This window comes from Hetaerina americana, unplaced genomic scaffold, assembly GCF_022747635.1.
Source record: "Hetaerina americana unplaced genomic scaffold, ioHetAmer1.1.p SCAF_34, whole genome shotgun sequence".
NCBI classification, from domain to species: domain Eukaryota; kingdom Metazoa; phylum Arthropoda; class Insecta; order Odonata; family Calopterygidae; genus Hetaerina; species Hetaerina americana.
Window position 1 is genome coordinate 487665 of NW_027286919.1, and position 20559 is coordinate 508223.

The window sequence follows — 20559 nt, forward strand, 5'->3', positions numbered from 1 at the left end:
AGTGGTAGTAGTAGTATTTTGGGGAGAAGACCGACAGCTGAGGTCATATGCGCCACTAGGGATGGACAGGAAAGGATGAAGGGTGGAGAGAAACCCGGCGTCGGTATTAGCCTACTCTTTACGAAAGGCGCCAAGGGGTCCGCTACTTAACGTCCCATCCAACGGACGGTGTACTCACTCAAATTGTTCTCCACAAAGCGCCTAAACTAGGGATCGAGTACCTCTGAATAATATTCAACACCACCAGGGCCTCTGGGTGGGAAGCCAGCACGTTAGCCCCTGCACCATCTCGATCCCCGCCGCGTTCCTTCGGCAAAAAAAAGAAAAAAATATATATATATATATTTTTGTATTTATTATATACAGGGTTCGTCCGGAAAATAAGTGTACTGACTCCTGGGCTGGGCACGCCGCTCCAGGCGCGCCCAGCATCGCTCTGACGGGCTGCGATTGGAGGGGGGTATGTTGGCAAGCGACGCTGAAAAAGGCAGTCGGCTCTGAGCTGTGGTGTAGTGAGGAGCTCTGTTAACGCGAACCTCCACGCTCGAACCACGTCACGGAACGCGATGCCGAAGTTTTTGGAGCAGCGTTATTCCATCAAATTTGCGGTAAAGCTTGGGAAATCGTCTACCGAAACTGTCGGCATGATTAACCAGGCTTACGGGGAGTCAGCCATGTCCAGAAACATGATCTTTCGGTGGCACAAGATGTTCGTGGAGGGCAGAGAAGAGGTCGACGACGAGTCTTCGAGAGGTTCCCGATGATGCCTTCGCGGGAGCGTTCCAGGAATGGGAACGCCGCTGGAACAAGTGTATCGACTCACAAGGGTCCTATTTTGAGGAATATTAGCTTAAGATATGTAAAAGTGTAATACATTTTTTTTCCTGAGCTCAGTACACTTATTTTCCGGACGAACCCTGTATTATATATTATTTATATATATACTGTCTGTGTTATATATATATATATATATATATATATATATATATATATATATATATATATATATATATATATATATATATATATAATATCTTCGAAATGGAACGCTCTTCGGCGACGCACAAATATATAAAAACACAGATGTAGATTTTTAGAATATAGAGACACAAAGAAAGGACACTCACAATTCTGAAGACGACAGCCGTGCTGTCGAAACGTCAAATAACAAATTGTGAGTGTCCTTTCTTTGTGTCTCTATATTCTAAAAATCTACATCTGTGTTATATATATATATATATATATATATATATATATATATATATATATATATATATATATATATATATGTGTGTGTGTGTGTGTGTGTGTGTGTGTGTATGTATATATTTATGTGTGTGTATGTATATGTTTATTTATTTATAGCGTACTTCATCGTAAATTATTATTTTTCCGTTGCTGATCATTCAATTTTATTCTTAATATTACTATCCCATTAATTAATGACCCGTGCGGAACATTGCAATCATGCTGAAACTTAAGTCTTATGATTCAATTTTTTCTCTCTCTGCGCATATTTCTTCGTAAATACAAGGGGTACGGCTCCTCAAAAGGTCTCTTCGATTGTTTGGCAGGCTTCCAACTAATTGAGATACTAGATCTGCGTCTGTACTGGCCGAGGAGTGCACGGATAAAATATAACCCATACGTTTCCTCGGTCGGTTTCGAAATCATCCTTGCAAGGGAAATCAGGCCAAACGTTCTTTTGAGCTAAGGGAGGACAAAATTGATTGAAAATTTTAATCAGAAGTGCCACATTTGTTCTCCACGTACTGAGTATGTAAGATGTTCTCCTAAAATTAAAATATTTTCATTTCAAATTTAACTTTTTTGGTTTTATGAAAGGGGAATTCATGGAAAGCTCCAGAATTGCGCGGGAAATGAAAACTATCTCCGCGGTAAATAAACTCTATTTATGTCCAGAAACTAATTTTCATGAATCTTACAACATATTGTTTAGGTACTCAATTTTTCCCTTATTATATATACATGCATACACATATACATCTCATATATTTCTTTCCCTCTAAGGTATATATACCTTTCACATTATTACAGGGTTCGTCCGGAAAATAAGTGTACTGAGCTAAGGAAAAAAAATTTATTACACTTCTACATATCTTAAGCTAATATTCCTCAAAATAGGACCCTTGTGAGTCGATACACTTGTTCCAGCGGCGTTCCCATTCCTGGAACGCTCCCGCGAAGGCATCATCGGGTACCTCTCGAAGACACGTCGTCACGGCCTCTTTGACGGCGTCCAAAGTCCCGTATCACGTTCCTTTCAAACTCCTCTTGATCTTCGGGAACAGAAAGAAGTCCGGTGGTGCCAAGTCCGGGCTGTAGGGCGGGTGCGGCAGCGTTGCCACGCCGTGCTTGACCAAGAAGTCCGACACGACAAGCGCGGTGTGAGACGGCGCATTGTCGTGATGCAGCCGCCAGATGTTTTTGATCGCTGGCCGGACGCGGGCGACTCGTGCACTATTGTTTTTGGCACATTACACTGCTCTGCTATCATCCGAACACTAAGACGACGATCAGAGTTCAGTACATCGCGAACTTTTTGCACATTTTCGTCGGTGAGTGTCGTTGATGGGCGTCCAGGCCGTGGTTCGTCGTCGACCTCTTCTCTGCCCTCCACGAACATCTTGTGCCACCGAAAGATCATGTTTCTGGACATGGCTGACTCCCCGTAAGCCTGGTTAATCATGCCGACAGTTTCGGTAGACGATTTCCCAAGCTTTACCGCAAATTTGATGGAATAACGCTGCTCCAAAAACTTCGGCATCGCGTTCCGTGACGTGGTTCGAGCGTGGAGGTTCGCGTTAACAGAGCTCCTCACTACACCACAGCTCAGAGCCGACTGCCTTTTTCAGCGTCGCTTGCCAACATACCCCCCTCCAATCGCAGCCCGTCAGAGCGATGCTGGGCGCGCCTGGAGCGGCGGGAAAAAATCAGGACACTTATTTTCCGGACGAACCCTGTATATTTATATTTGGATGTACATCAAATGCTGTCGCATAGCCTTGTGTAGCTAACGCCATTAGATGTTCTTTTATTTGCAGCTGCTGACTGGGCATAATTAGTGATCTTTCTAAACTTGATTTTACAATTAATTATTCGATTAAATAATTTTCAAATGATTTACTCAAGTATGACGTATATGTTGCCATATGTTGATACTTTCTTCTTCCACTGCTCATTTAACTCTAAAATCGAAACTTTATCAAGATCTGAGGAAATGTGTAACCAATTTCAAATTAATATTTTATTGGATTTAAATCGAATTTAATAGAAAAAAACGTGATTTAGGACAGAGTATTATCTTCTGATCGAATTTTTATAAATAAGGGAGGTTTAAAACATTAGTAAAACCTAGATAATGCATCGGTATGTCTCTCTTTGATGACTGAACTAGTCTCGGGGCGTTCATTAGTGTTCAGAAAGGAATTTGAGTAAGTTACGGGTGATAACTGCTTTTTAAAATTTAAAGTTGGTCTTTTTATGCCTTGCTAATTCCACGGTGGGTTAATGACTAATGAAAGACATCACAGTAACGAAAGGCAAGGTGTATTTTAGCATTATCGGGGATAAAAAGAACGTACTAAAAATGCGTGCATCAGCATTACAAATATTAACGTTAATAGAAAGTTCTCTCAAGCCTGTACGTTAAGGAGAATATCATGAATAAAATTGCGCAGGTAGATGACTTTAATTTTGAGGAAATATGTATGAATTATTAAACGGTCATTACGCCGGCGAAATACTTGCAAGGCTCAGCGTAAATCCAAATTTATTAGTTTCTGTAACGATTTGTTCTACGCATTACCACATTGTATATTGCATTAAACGCTTTGTGGCTTCATAAAACTCAAACTCATCCAAATTTCTTTAACGTCTCTGCGAAAAGGCTTCCTTCCCGAGCCCTTTGGCCCTTTTTTCCCTCCGACCCTAACATGCTAACTGCACAAGTTGAACAAGGGACTTCCTTCGCGAACGCCTGCTCTTGAGTACACATCCGTGGGATGGGAACATTTTCATATCTTGTCCGACAAAACTTCCCCGGCTCCGAAAATTTTAGGGATTAGATTACGGCTCAAGAGTTACCCGGAAGGGCAATGAGCCGAGAGGAGAATGAAGGGCTCCCTTTTAGCGGTCCTGGAAGCACTCCGCTCTTATCGCCCCTCCCTTCCACCTGCAGCACCCCACCACCTCCCCTCTCCCTTCCCGCCCCACCCATTCACGCAACCACCGCTAAATCATTAAGTGCTCCGAAATATTTTTATGCACACTGCCCATGATGTTAACGAGGCGGATTTTCTTCACACGCAGTTGCGCAACCTCCATCCTCTCTGCTTTTTTTTTCCATCTCGCTCTGGGAACAACCCCATTCCCGCTAGACAGTCTCCCCTAATTCCTTCCTTCCCCGGGAAGGAATTAAATAGGATTAATGATCTCGCTCCCTTGTCTCAGTCTCATCTAAATTGAGTCATTCTGCCTCTATCCACCGATTTAACTTGGCCTCCTCTCTTCCATAACCTTCGCCCTCCTCCTTGATCGGACGAACGGAAGGGGACGCGGCCAGCGACGGGGGCTCCACCTCAAGAACAAAAAACTGCGTCCGACCGCGCATGGGCTTCCCACACTACGATCCTGGAAGTTGCGTCATTCGAAGGTGAATTGGTAACGTTAACGGCCACCCGCGGGTAAAGACTCCGAGGGTGGTGGGACAGACCAAACGCAAATTGCTATGAGAGAGCCACTTTGATCCGATGCCGCACCATCTATTTTCCCTCTGCAAGGGCGACCCGACCCGTCCATCCTTCGGCACGGGTTCACTTCTCTCCAATTCCACTCCCCTCCGCAACTACTGGCCGTCACTTCAATTACCAACTCGCACGAAACCATACACTTATCGTGTTCGTTTTGGTGTCGGCGAATCGGCGAAAATCTTTGTGTGTCTCGAAATTTTTGTGTTGCCTGTTCGTGTGGTGGTGGAGTTTCGCATTCTTGCTTGTTGTGTTCTGGCTTGCGCGTTGTAGGATGGCTTTCGTGCTGCATCCTGGGGTGCAGTTTTTAGTTGTTTTGCGGTATATGTGTTTGCATGAGTGTTGGATGAATGTTTTTTACATGAGTATGTGCGCCGCTATGGGTGCAGTTTTCCATTTTTTGGTTTTTGCAATTGGTTTTGGTTCTTTTTACGGGTGGTGAACTAACATCCCCCGCCACACGCCCTTACCGTGGCTTGCATCTACATCTACATAATACCTAGTGTGGCAGGGGTGTTAGGTCACCGCCGGTAAAAAGGACCAATACCACATGAAAAAACAACAACATGAAAAACTACACCCACAGCAACGCACACCCTCATGCAAAAACCCTTCATCCAACACTTATGCAAACGCATTGATGCGGGGTATTATGTAGATGCAGAAAATTACTTTAATTGTTATTGGAAATGTCAACTTTTGATCAGCAACTTGCAATAAGAGTTATTAATGCTACGAATTATCAATTGTCTTTGGAGATAAATTTATAGAAACATTTGCCAAAGCAAAATTATTAGACGAGGCAAACTGTGAATTGTGACATATATTCATATGAAATTACTCCTTTCCCAAACATTTCGTTATTTTCTCGTGTGATGGGCAAGGTTATCAATTTATTTTTTTGGTAGTATTTATAAAAGATTTACTTGGTTTTAATCAGAGTCGAGGGTATCTCCTTGAACATTAAATTTCTATCAGACATGAAACTTATTGATTAATCCTTTCTATGGGTAAAAGGATTGATACCAATAAATTATAAATCAATTTCATTTACTTTAATTTGGGAGATACCCTTGAAAGAAGACATAAGTTAAAACATTTTTGTTGCAAAATTGATACTCTACCAAATCAAAATATACTGTTATATGTTTATGCAGAAGAATTGATACTAAGCAATACTAAATAGTAATCTAATGAACCCTTTTTAGGAAGCAACATCCTGAAATTTCTCGTGAGCTTTTAAATAAAGAAATCATGCAATCCCATTCAGCCAATGAACATTGTGATGACATCATTGACAATGCGCTATAGCTGGAAATTTGCGGACTTTTCGGAAATACCACAATAAACATAAATTATTTTTCAATATTATCAGGAAGGAATATTATCGTAGCGAATATTTAATAAATTGCCTTAAAATCAATTAAAAATATCTATTAAGAAGTGTAAAAATAAAGGGAACCATAGAAACTTGCAGCTTACCTCACTTAAATTTCTATTTATTACTTGTCCCTCATTAGAAATAAATTATTTCATCATTTTAATGCACCGAAGAAATGGTTTCCGCAACCCGGGGAAATTCATTCTCAACTCGCACACTCTTCAAATTGTAGGATGAACCCAGAAGTAGGGGAGTCGTGGCAACCATATATTCCGGCATGTAGAAATCGTGGTAGTAAATCAAACCACCCCGTTGGGATCAGGTGAACTAATGCGACGCGTCTAAGGACGACGAGCGGGTGGTGGAGGGCCCGAGTGGTGTTTGGCCCCTATGCGACGGCGCCACCCTTCTCCCACTTCATTGCACTACTCCATCTTAATTTCCCCAATAAGCCTCCCTCTCTCACCTTTCTCCTTCCTCTTCCGACACCCCACCCCACTCCTCTACTCGACACACTCCACCCCCCCCCACCCCCCCCCCACCCACCCCAGGTCACCCACTCCAGGTCACCCCACCGACCAATTTCCAATACATCTCCGATACTTCCTCCCTCGACTTCCGAAACGAATCTCTTTCCCCTTCGTGCCATTAATCATTGCGCTCCTTTCACACGCCTCCTCGCTCCCCTTAGCGGGAGGAGCCGACCAAACTACCCTTTCCACTGCCCTCTATGCATCCGTCCAGACGCTCACAGCTCCGGCCCCCTTCTGGCCCGCTCCGGGAGGCCGAAGTGAAAGGTGGGCCGCCGCGTCCACGACGAAAAGTGAAAGTGCGTAAGGCGCAAGAGTGAACATATCAGCCCTCGGAAAAGGACTTCATAGGGCCCGAACTCCTGCCTCGGAGACTCCACCAACACTTAGACAAAACTCAGAGCTACTACGTATTGAGTACAAGAGCGTAGAATCTCAATATTTTGGCAGCAAAAGAAATATTTCGGTTCTCGAAGTTTGAAGCTACAAATGCTTTTCTTCGGTTTATTTAGTTTTCTCTCCTAAATTTAAGTAGTAACTCAGATTTAATATTTTAGATTTTTGCATTAATTATTGTTAGTATCTAGATTAGTATATTATATAAATTATAAACCACGTGTATTTTCATCTAGGATCTATTTAAATGTTTTGCTAGTATAACGAGCTACAAATTGTTTTACATTTTCAGTTTGCTCTTTTAAGTATTAGATTCCCTTTTGTTTAAAAAATAAATGTGTCCTGTCGTGAAAATTATATAAAATTTTATTACTATTAAGTAATCTGGGTCTGTGTACAGATTATACTATGTGTGTGTCACAAGAATATAACGTGCGTATAAAAAAACTCCGACATTTTATGGGCGAAATAATTCAATTCACATCAGAAATTTTGTGGCGTAAGTCAAATGTGATTCTTGGCGACACGAATTTGCCACTATTTATGAATTTTACCCCAAAAAAGTAGTTATGATCTCTGTGATTGTTGAATCAATACTTGGTCTGCGTGTAATGTCCAAACCGGAGCACAATTTGGATATTTATCACCGCCCGGGAAGAGGTACGTAAGCGGAGCTGAGGCGAATGGTTTTGGAACTATATCTACGAGTACATACCTTTCGCCTATAGTTTGCAAAGATAAGGACCGACTAATGGATAAGATGGCGTGTTTGATAAGGGAGGGTGAAAGTTGTGACTCCGTAAATGGTGCAGTTATTTCAACGGAAAATGAATGCTCCAAGCCCATACAGGCCCTATATGACAAACTAGCGAAACTGAGAGACGTTACTAGTTTTAGTGGTTGAGAATTATTATTTTCCACGTAGTAATTAGAGTGTAGGTGACTAACACCTGAGATCGTTCGTGGTATTAGGAATAGTTTTTTTTCAAATTTGTAGGTAAAGAACAACGCCCCATCCGAATGCGGACGTAATCCCTTGAAGTACTCTCCACATGGAACCACCCAACGTTGGATCCTGGATACCACAAAAATGCTCCACCACTTTCACAATTCGTAACAGGGCCTTCGGAGTGGAAAGTGAGTTCATTAGCCATCGCAAATCGCTTTTAATACCTTTTAGGATGTTTCACCAAAATTATTGATCCCCACATGTTGAAACAAATCAGGATTTTTTGTAGGTTAAACTTATTTAATGATTATTTCATACTTTACAATAGAAAAAATATCAACTAATACTCCCTATTGGATGAAAAACTCCATTTTTAACCGCTTTGCCGGAGACTGTTTGTAAAAAAGGGGGTATACCGTTATGGAAACAAAATATTTTTTTAAATATTTTTATGGATCAATATTTGCGTCGCATTTGAATGTTGGAAAGATCTGAAGGAGAAAGTAGTTGCAGTGAGTGAAAGTGACTGCGGAAATGAACAATAGGCACGGTGATCAATGATTAATCAATGCAAATGAGTCATTTTTCCTTTGCGCTCACCAAAAAATGAACTAAACATTGTAAAATTCTACAAACATTTGTTTATGCATCAAATCCCTTTACGCCTCTCGCTGCGACATAAATTACAGCACAATATATATTAAGAATTCTCCGCACTCCCCCTGAAAATGTCTATAACGACAAAACCAGTCGTACTACGCATATAATGTTTCTACAATTCTGTAACATTTTGATGTTTCATTTTTTTATTTTCCGTTATTCCGAAGATACCACTTTATGCCTTTACGTCGTGCATTTAATAATGATATATACAACAAATAGACATTTTTGCCAACACTCAAGCCATGGCTGGAGGAAAACCCACCTAGGCGGGAATCAAACCCGCGATATCTGAGTTGGCAGGTGAAAACGTGCCTTAATGTTTCACTATCATACAAATATACCAACTAAGAACGCGTTGGTATATTTGCATTAGCATTTAAAACTGTATTTTTGTCCTGGTAGAATTCTTGACATCAACTGCAGGAAGTGCTATGCAAGCATACTAGAACTTTCCAAATGCGATTAATCGCCAGTCACTATCTGTATCTGGTGAATTAAAATCTCCTACTACACTTCTCTGTGGAGGTTTGGAACACCCGGAGAGGTGAGCTGAGAGTCGAGGGCATCCGCGTGTTTTATTGTGAAATCCCTTTCCGCATGAGACTGCCATTTAATTAATATAGTGCTCGGTGCAATATTGCCTACCCTTCCTTGTTGTTGTCAAGCTTCTCCCTCCATCCCTTGCCCCTCTCCGTGAGGGCACCGCACGCCATCGGCTGCCTACAGCAGCGTGTCACATTCCCCCCCACCTGTGGCTTCAGAGGTGGAGACCATGAGTTGCTTGTCCATGTAACAGTAGAATTTCCCCTCCTTACTTTTCAATTCTACATGACCTGACTTGGTATGGTGGAGACCTGTCGTATAAATGGTTGTGGTTCATTTTTATTCCTTTTTTTCGGTAATTCATTAGTTGAATTAGCACTTGTTCTGAATTGTCTTCCTCCAGCCTATATTCAAATTTGCACGTTAATTCATAGTTCGTTACTAAATATTTACCCCTTCTTCCTTCATCTCCGATATCCTCCCTTATCACTCATCCTTTCCACTTGGTGCTTCCACCCCCTGCCACACACCTTTTTGGTGGATCGCGGGGTGTTTATGTCGACGTCAATCCGAATACCGTCGTCGCCCGAAGGGGTTGAATGGAACCGGTTGAGGAATCGTCGGGCAGCGCGGAGGGCAAGCGGTGGGGAGTCGGGGGAGCAGAGGAGGGAAGCCCCTGGTGCCCCCGAGGGGTTCCGTATCTTTCAAAACGGGGCCTTATATTCCCACGAGGAACGCGGAACTTAATAAGAAAAAATAAATGAATGAACGAACGCAGTACTCTTCCACCTTCCCCTCTCCCCCCCCTACCGCCTGCCCTCACCCCCCCTTACCTCCCCCCCTTCCACCAAAGACGCGCCACCATGACATGCCCCCTTCTTCTCTCTCTCCCTCACCTTCCTCAAGAAAACTTCAGCAGATAAGCAAAAAGGGAGCTTTTTATGAGAATTAATTGGATACTTTGGGTGTGCCTCACAATAAATTGGCAGAATAAAAATCCCAAGGGAAAGTGTCTAAGTTTGGTAAAGTTAGAAGAGAGGTAATAGCAAGACTTTTTTGAAAATATATGAGCCGATGCAGATAAAGAACAGTGTTATGACCACGCCCATAGAGATACTGCGGCGGTTGGCTTATGATAGGAAGGGGGCGCGGAAAGGGACATTTTTGACGCAGGCGATGATGCGTGAAGGGGAGTGAATAATCACATCTACTGCTTTTGCCTGCCTTCCAAGTACTCCCGATCCTCATGATTTCGTGCGAAAACCTAATGCGACTATGCGACGACGGCATAGTTTCAATGAGAATGTTCTCAAAAAATGTAAACATTTCATGAATGTAATCGAAGTATTTGAAATATTAATCTACATCTACCTAATACCCCACAAGCCGCTGCAAGGGAGCGCAGCGGGGGGTGCTAGAGCACCACCAATACTTAAAAAAAACAACCACATACAAAAACCACAAATTTATACAATCCACCGACAAAACACGGTACACATACACGTAGGAACCCTTTCACCCCACCCCACCCGTAATATTTTTGAAGCAACTACTGCCATCATTAGGTCAGGCCGGGTACATCTGGGACCACTTTCGTAAATGGATGTTGATTGATATATAAAAATATTCGTTTTTCCCTGGAACAATCTCGAATAATTATAGTAAGAAATCAAGGTCATTATGGAAATAGTAAAGACCTTCGATTTACAAGTTAGGACAAGATCAAACGCTGCGTAGAAATAAGTTTGTAGGTTTACGTGTATGTTATTTGATAGTAAATGTATTTACATGTGTGTAATTTAAAAAGATTTTTACATGAATATATACGCCTCTGTGGGAGTAGATTTGCATGAATTTGTTAGTTTTGCATGTGATTTTAATCTCTTATACACGTCGTGACCTAACACCCCCCGTCACACGCCCTGGAGGCGGCCTGTGGGCCATTATGTCCGATTTAGTTTCTTCTTGTTTCACTCTTAAATATTCCCAGAGCTTTGGGACCCCGAGGTAATCATAAGGATTTGTAAGTGAGGTTGCTTAATTCATTTAGACAAATAGCCGAACTGACGAATGAATTTTTTTAATTATTTTTTCCTCCAATGTGCGAAACTATGATCAAAGGATGGACACTTGGTGAGCCCCAGTGAACGTAAATTTACATCAACTTAATACCCGGCAAGCCACAGTATGGGCGGGTGGCGGGGGGTGTTAGGATACCACCCGTAATTATGAAAGAAAAAAAACCTCATGCAAAAGCAACAATTTGAGAAAATCCACAAATTAAACATGATATACAATAATGCGAAAACCTTTACAACCCACACATATGCAAACACTCAAACTACCAATTAAAATGCACATACACTTACAAAAATATATCTAATGTCTTTGCAATGCTCAATTTTCATCTACATCTACAAAATCCCTTGCAATTCACTGCTGGAGGCTCAAGTTTTATTATTTTCCTTAGAAGCGCTACAGTCGAATGCACATTTTGAAGGATGTTTGTTCAAACGCCCTTCCACACGCTGCCGCGTCAACTTGCAGGGCATGGCGTGGTTATATGCCGAGGAAGTGTGAGAGAAGGGGTCGTAAAATTTTAGGTATTGGCAAATTTACGAGGTAGCTCGATCTACAAAGAGCGAGTTTGGGACATTTAAATCAATCCAAGCCTTTTGTTACGAGAGATGCAAAGGATGGAGAATAAATGGAGAAGGGAGCGGGAAAGGGTGACGATGACAAGACGGCTCTCAGGATCTCAGGATCAGGAGAGAGGGTTTCCACTCTCCTTCACCCTATAACCCGTTGCTTTCTCCCCCCCCTCACCCCCCCAATACCCTCCGCGGTGGGGGAGGGGAGGGGAGGAAAGTAACCGGAGCCCACGATCTACGTAATCCAACTAAACACGTCGAGGGATTGCCACCCTCCATAACGACCTCTCCGGGAGGCAGAGAAAACATTTCTAGATGCGCCAGCCAAAGCAATCACCACAGTGAGAGTGGAGAAGTGCCAGCACGTTGTCTTCTTCCCCGGAGGCTCGAAACCCGACGCTTTTGGCATGAAATGGCCGGCATGTAAGGTGTCTGCCCTCCCCACGCGCTTTGGGAAGAAAACAAGTCCAGCCGTTGCGATGGCGGAAATAACTTTGCAGTCAGAGTAATAACTGATTGGTGGCTCTTTTTACTTCAAAGTCTGTTTACTTTTGGGATTCGTGGCAAGGAAGAGATATTCTAAGCTTGATTCGGCCAAACAAACATAACAGAAGGCGTATTTTCGAATAAACGCAAAGTGAAAATTATTTTTTCTCGAAAAATCCGCTGGTCTTGACCATCAGAGATTTCAGCTTATGCACGTATTTAACCTGTTTCGTGATAATGCTTTGACGTTCAGATATTTGATCTACAACGGTAATCCCAGAAGTACCCGACCCAGCAAAGAAAATACAAATATTTTGGAAAAAGAATGTATTTATTGGTAAACATTATCTCATTTCAGCTCTATACACTTTTCCCAGCGATGTTCAATAAGTTCAAGAGCCTTTTTATAATAAGAACTGTCTTGCTCCTCAAAATAGCCATTGACTGCCGGCAATACTCCTTCACAGTTGGAAAATCTTTGATCACCGAGCCATTTATTCAAGTTTGCGGACAGAAAATAATCCGAGGCGTCAAACTTTAATTCATGAACTTTGGCCATAGCAAAAGTGGATTGGTGAGCTGGTGCATTGTATTGATGAAACAACACTTTCCTTTGAGGAAAATTCAGCCGCTTTTGCTTTATTTCTTCGCTCAAACGTTGCAATAATCTTGCATAATACTTGCTGTTCATATTTTTCCCTTTTTCGAGACAGTCAATGGAAATTTTGCCTCGCGTATCCCACAATAACCGACGCCATGACCTTACCTGCAGATGATACGGGTAGTAGTAGTTTTAAGGGGAGGCGACCGACAGCTAAGGTCATTTGCGCCATAGGGGATGGACAGGAAAGGATGAAGGGTGGAGAGAAACCCGGCATCGGCATTAGCCTACCCTTTACGAAAGGCGCCAAGGGGTCCGCAGTTTAACGTCCCAGCCGACGGACGGCGTACTCACTCAAAGTGCCCTCCACAAAGCACCTCAAGTAGGGATCGAGATACCACTGAAAAATATTCAACACCGCCGGGATTTGAACCCGCGCCCTCAGGGTGGGAAGCCAGTACGTTAGCCACCGCAACATCTCGATCCCCCAGATGATACGGTCTTCGCCTTCTTTGGAGATGGTTCTTCCTTTTGAATTCATTGTTTTGATTGTTCTTTTGTCTTGGGTGTGAAGTAATGGACTCAAGTTTCATCCATGTCTATTGAAACGGAGCAAAAATTCTGCTTTGTTGCTGTACAACTTTGCTAAACACTAAATTGAAACATCTTCACGACACTTGTTTTGCTCGAGTGTGAGAAAACGCGGCACTCATCTTTCACACAGCTTCCTCATGCTTAAATTTTCAATTAATATGCGATGAACCCCACTTTTTGAAATACCTACTATGTCTGCTAGCACGCACATTTTCAGTCGACGATCATCCAGCATCACTTTGTAGTTTTTCTTCACCATTTCTGGATTCGTCAACTCATTTGGTCGATCAATGCATTGCTCATCTTGACAGCTCGTACGGTCTCTTTTAAACTCTGCTACCCAATGTTTTAGTATGGTAAATAAAGGAGCAGACTCACCCAGAGTAAATACCACTTCAGCTTTTATATTGGTTGGGCTGAGGTTTTTCAAATAAGAGTATTGGATCACATAACGATGACTAATTTTCTCTCCATTTTCACAAATTCACTGAAAATATTCCCTTTTCATGGTTGCCAAACAAATACTAAACGACTTGGCTTCTTTTCACTTTACACATATGCTTTATAGAATGCGTACTTTCCAGCACAGTGATATTTTTTAAACAACTACCGCCATCTCTAGGTCAGGCCGGATACTTCTGGGCCTTTCCACGTATGTTAGCTGAAAATTAATGAGAACCAAACTTGTGAGATGAGGATAAGGATGAAATGGTCAAGGCTGCAGATAAAAGGTTTAGAATATAAATTAAGGACATTAACTTGAAATTTGAATCCCCATCTGTAGCTCTGCATACACATAGGAACGGGACATTGTGTACTATGAGCTCTGAGGCTAATGCAACGCGAGAGATGAAATATGTCCATTTTATAAGTCATAGTTCCGAAGTTACGTCGCGAAAATCATAGCAGAATCTGAAAATTAAAATTCAGTGCTCACGTGATAACATCGCTCATTATAATACAACTGGGACACCAAAATGACAATACTCTCCTAAGCATTGGCAAGAGTGAGCTTGAAATTTATTACAAATATGAAGAGTGCAACAACCACTATTTCACGGAAGGTTCAAAACAGAACGTGAGGCAAAAGACGGAGTGTTACTTATGGCAAACGGAAGAAACGAGAAACCCTTTCAAATTGACTACTTTTTACTCCAATTGTGAACGGTTAAAACATGATGGATTACTTCGAGGTAGCGTCTTTGATTCTCGCGTTCATTTGTGAGCCGACCCCCGGAAACCACGAAAAATGTAAAGGAAAATGGCTGCGAGTAATTACGCAGCAGTGCAAAGGTTGTGGAGGCTTGAGAAGGAGAAAAGACGGTAAAGTGGAGGAGGAATGGATAAGATTGGGCGAGAATAATCCGGTGGAGGAAAGTAGTCGAGAAATGCTTATGCACACGACTTTCCCTTCGCTGGGGGCAATTGACTCGTTCCGCCACTGCCCGTCGCCGACTCCCCTCCCCGCCCCATATCCCGCGCTTCCCCGATTCTTCTTTTTCTTCATCTACATCTACATAATACCCTGCAACCCGCCAAAGGGCGTGTGGCGGGGGGTGTTAGACAACTATCCGTGCATGTACAATCCCAATCATGTCACCTCAACAAATATATTAGGAGTTTGATCATGCACTCGAACAAAGTTTATTAAGAGAGATTGACTGCAGGACAGATTTAAATGGTCATTTTTTCCGAGAACCCCCATACCTTTCCCCATACCTTTCCCCATCCATTTGAAAAACCCTAACCCCCTCATCCCTTACCCTTTCCTCCTGGTGCTGCACCCCCTGCCACACACCTTTTTGGTGGCTTGCAGGGTATTGATGTAGATGTAGGTGAAAGTTAATCACACGAAAGAAGGTTCTAAAAAAAACCAATATTCAACAAAAGGATACCTTTATTCAAGTCATACGGTGGAGCTGCTAAAAAGATGGGTCTTAAAATAAGAATGCTGAATATCGGAAAAATATAGGATACCGCTACCACTTCTTACTATTTCCTATGTGATTACTGCCATGTCTATTTTGATATCTAATGGTTCGAGGAAATCACGGTATTTTAAACTGCCTTTCTACAAAAAATCTCTATGATATTACGTTGGTGATCTGATCTACCATTGCAAGTTGGGGCAGGTAATATGTATTTAACATTTAACTTGGGGGACTCACATACGTAAAGCCTGCGGGCAAGCATATAAAAATTAGGATTTATTAGACGCATTGTCGGCAAAAGTGACTCGAAGGTCAAGGAACGTTGTTACCACGCTCTTGTAGGGCCTCATATAAAATATGCATGCAGCGTATGGGATCCGAGTGAAAAACGCCTCATTCGGGAAAATGCCGGGCAGCCCGTTTCGTTAAACACAGTTCCGAAAAGCGTCGTTCAAATGCTTATAAAGTTGAAGAAGGAATCATTAGATGAAATACGATTCAATGCTAGGTATTGCTTACTAAATAAATTCAGATCCGCATGTTTCATCATAGGGGTCTCGCAAATTATTCGCACCCAAACATACATTAGTTGCTTAGATCATCTATAATCCGGGAAAAGAATGCCAGAACTAGATGCCACAAGGACTCACAGCAACCACATTCATTATAGAAATATTAAAAATATTTAGTTTAGTTGTCGGAACGAAATAAGAAGCGCAAAGACATCAGATATATTTGTAGGTACATGTGTGTGTTAGTTGTTAGTTTGAGAGTTTGCATGTTTGTGAGGTATAAGTGTTCTTGCATGAATGTATGCCATGTTTTGTTTGTGGACTGTATAAATTTGTGGCCTTCGCATGCAGTTTTTATTTCTAATTACGGGTGGTGCCCCAACATCCCCCGCCACACGCCCTTGTGGCGGCTTGCGGGGTATTAAGTAGGTGAAGGACTCCTTCTATCCACGGACAATACGGGATAGCAACTGCAGTGTAATAGACAACAAAAATTCCCCTAGCCATCTTCAGCGTCTAGGGAATAGTTAATTCTACTCCATTGCATACTCTTTCACCAGCCTCGCGTGTCTTGTTGCCTAAACCCTTTCGCTCCGCATGACCTCATTAAAATACCTTTAAATAATGTAGTGCTCTTTTTACAGTATTGTTTGTTCTGCCTTTTATATTTTTAAGATTTACCTCCAATCCTTTTTTTCTCTCTGTTTGGGGGACCCTCCCGCTACCTGTCACGTTGGGTCACATTCCCCACCTGTGTCCTTTGGGAAGAGACAGTTGCATGTCCACGTGGAAGTGGAATTTCGCCTTCCTACTTTTCTAATTGCACGTTATTGGATACATTTCTTACTGTATCCTAAGGTACAATAATTTGATAGATAATAGTATATGTATTTACATGCGTGTCGTATGAAAGTATTTTTTCATGAATGTTTATGCCACTGTGGATATAGTTAGTGGTTTTGTATGTATGAGTTGATTTTGCATGTGGTTGTTGTGTAGATATTGATGGGTTTTATGTAGATATAGACGTAGAACATTCTCAGGTTATCTGCCTCAAATTTACCCATTAAATTTAACCTGTATTTAAACCTTCGATCAACTACAAGCTCCAATCCATAATCTTCCAAAAGTGTCACCACACCGTTATCTTGATCACAAAAACTTTTCACAAACCTACACGTTGCACTCGAACTAGTTCCAAAACTAAATCAGCCTCGTTCGGATGTCATACACCCGAAGTATTCCATAGGTGGAGTTTAACTAACGTGAAATAACACAGCTCCATTTCCTTTCATTGCAATTCCCATGTATTCTTTTAATGAATCCTAACTTTCCATTAGCGATTTCGCGAATTTCACGTATGTGTCAAATATCCTTAGATATCCTAACACTCCGATTCTACGTTTATTATTATTTCCCTGAAAGGTGTACATCTACATCTACTCAGAACCCTCCAAGCTGTCGCAAGGGCGTGTGGCGGGGGGTGTTAGGGCACCATCTGTAATGATGATAAAAAACCGCATACAAAAGCCACAAATTTATGGTATCCACAAACAAATCATGGTATAGATTCATGCAAGAACACTTACACCCCACACACATGCAAACACACAAACTACCAACTAACACACACATGCGCCAACAAATGTACCTGATATCTTTGCAATGTTCAATTTTGTTTCAACTTGTACATTTAATGTTTTAAATATTTGTAAAGTGACTTCGGTTTCTTGCTGCTATGATTTCTAATGGTTCTGGCAAAGAATTAGTATTTGCATCTGTCTGTACTAGAATCTATCTACTTTAATTTACCCTGGTGGTCTGGTCTACTTCAATAGTGTGGGGCCATTATGATACTTACCCTCTTGCCAAACTTTACCTCTAATTGTAGGCTGCCCTCTGCAGAAGGGCACACTGACGAGACTTTTTTAACGGAGTCATCCGCTGGAATTACTTATAAAGTTACTGCCATGGCATCTTCTACAGCCTCTTGGAATTTGTCAAAGGTAAAACACCCCTTATGTATAAATTTACTTTTAACCTGTTTGACTCTCGCGCAAGGCTACGACAGCCTGTGACATTGCAGATACGGTATTTCGTCACAAGATCTTGTTCCTTTAAAGCCCCCAAAATCTCGAAGTGCAAGAGGACGCCTAGAAAGCTTAACTGGCTAAAGCTTTCGGCTTAATATCGAGGGTTCCGGTTTCGAATCCATGTCAAGGTGAATGATTTTCACGCTCTTAAATTATTTCATTGTAACGGGAGGGAGCTTTTGCCGGTGTGGAATGGATAAGGGTGGGAGTTAAATAAAAAAAGGAAAAGCCCTTTCATCCCCAAAAAAATAAAATCATCCACTCCCGGCCCTTACAACTCGCCTCCCCAACCACCTCTTCTTACTCTCCCCCTTCCACTCCCCTTCCCAATCCACCCCAAGTACGGCTACTTGTGAATACCGTAACTGTTTTCTTATTCCGCATACCCAAGCACACGACCTCACCCAACGAGGGTTTTCTAGAACCCTCGTTAACCTATATTCCCGCCTTAGTACCGCTGAAGCGACCGTCTGTTCGACCGAAGAATGGGCCCGGGTGCGCATTCCCCAGGCCTTGACGGATCTCTTCCTCGGTGACGGAGTGCAAAAGGTATCCTCCGTTTCGGGACAGTCCCTTCACACCCAATTTCCAGGATTCCCACGCACACCGCCCACTCGTGTGCCAGCCTTCTCATTGTTGGTGGAGGGAGTGTCCATCTTCGTGGAGGAGAACGAGGAAGGGCATGAGATCCTTAAGATATGGCGAAGTCCTGGCTTGCGTGTTGTTGGATGGCTTTCGTGCTGCATCCTGGGGTGCAGTTTTTTGTTGGCTTGCAGTATATGTGTTTGCATGAGCGTTGGATGAAGGGATTGTTGCATGAGTGTTTGCGCTGCTGTGGGTGTAATTTTCCATGTTGTTGTTTTGCATGTGGTATAATTCCTTTTTACGGTTGGTGACCTAACACCCCCCGCCACACGCCCTTGCGGCGGCTTGCGGGGTGTTATGTAGATGTAGATGAATGATGGTGCGAGTGACCAATGTCCCCTCGATGATCAGTGCATACTGGTCCTGACTATGGCCGCGGTGATGGCAAAAATACTATTGCACTTGGGGATATGGATGGACGGGAAGTCCTACTGCATCGAACCCTCCCTCCGCCGCCAACTGACCTAATGAATGCATCCGAACCCCATCAGCCCTCCCACTGTAGGAGGGTGGCCCAGTAGACGAGGAAGAAGAGGAACTGGGTCCGCGGGTACAACGTGAGCGATTCCTCACTTTGGTCCTTCTCAATTCCGTGGCAAGAGCGGAGGAGTGGAGATCGTACACTCCACCGCCGACAAATGTTTTAGCCTTTCGATCAAATGTACATTTTCGGGACATCAGTTCTTCCTTCCGTAGCACCCACTGAATAACTAGAGACACCTAGTTACCCTTCCGTGAACTAAAATGGTCCAGCCTCTGAAGCTAGAGTAGAATTATAATACGCCGGATAATCTTTTTGCTTAATTTAAAATTAGTGACTTTCAACATCTCCTTACTTTAATATTCCATAACGACGCTAAAATATGCTTCCCTGACAATTACAATCATTTAACTTTACTTGGACAAGGCTGTTTGCCATAGCTATGGTGAATTTTTCCTTCTATTCTCTCCAACTATGTATTTTATATCATAACACAGGACCACAAATTAACTTCCAACTAGCATGACTCCCGAATGAAATCTCTGCAGAGAAGAATAAGGAAGAAAATAACAATTAAAAGAGCAAAACCGACGTACCGAAGACCTCATCATTTCAAAAATAAAATTCGAAATACATTAGCTTCACTTCAAATTAGCTGCTACGGATAAATTCAACCAAACCAGACGCTTATCCCGCCCCGGTCATGAGGGAGCCCTTCAAAGCAATCAATCAAATTATTTCACTTTTCCAATTATCTCCGCAAATGGGGCCTCACGGGCAAAGTCCATAGCGATCTAGGGTTTCCCTGGGCGATCTTTTGCCGATTTCTCGCACTCCTTGTACAAATGCCAGATCGTCATGAGTCCCCGTAGATGAAGATAAGATAGCATTAATAACATTGGCTATAGAATAGCTGCATTCACATTTCCTAACCTAAAGTGATTCGTAACCTGAAGAGGTTTCTATCTATAACGGGTGTTGTTTGTATTTGACTATTAAGTGCTCACCGACTTGCGAATTGGGGCCAAATTGAAAAGCAATAAATTATTTCAACTGACTGACAAAGCGGCATTCTGAAGCCCTGAGGACGATGACCAAGGCGATTATCAATACGTCGGTAGCAATGGAGGTGATAACCCGGTGGGAAAGGATTTCACTGAACGGATACATCTGGGAAGCACAAGATCTTTCATATTTTATTTTGACGAAATTTAATGCCAGATATGACACAAAATAAATTAATTGCTTATAATCAGGCCTTATCATAGGTATAAGGTAGCTCTTTGGTTATTGGGTTTGGAAAAAGTTTTAAAGGCTGATTGCTTTTGATAGAC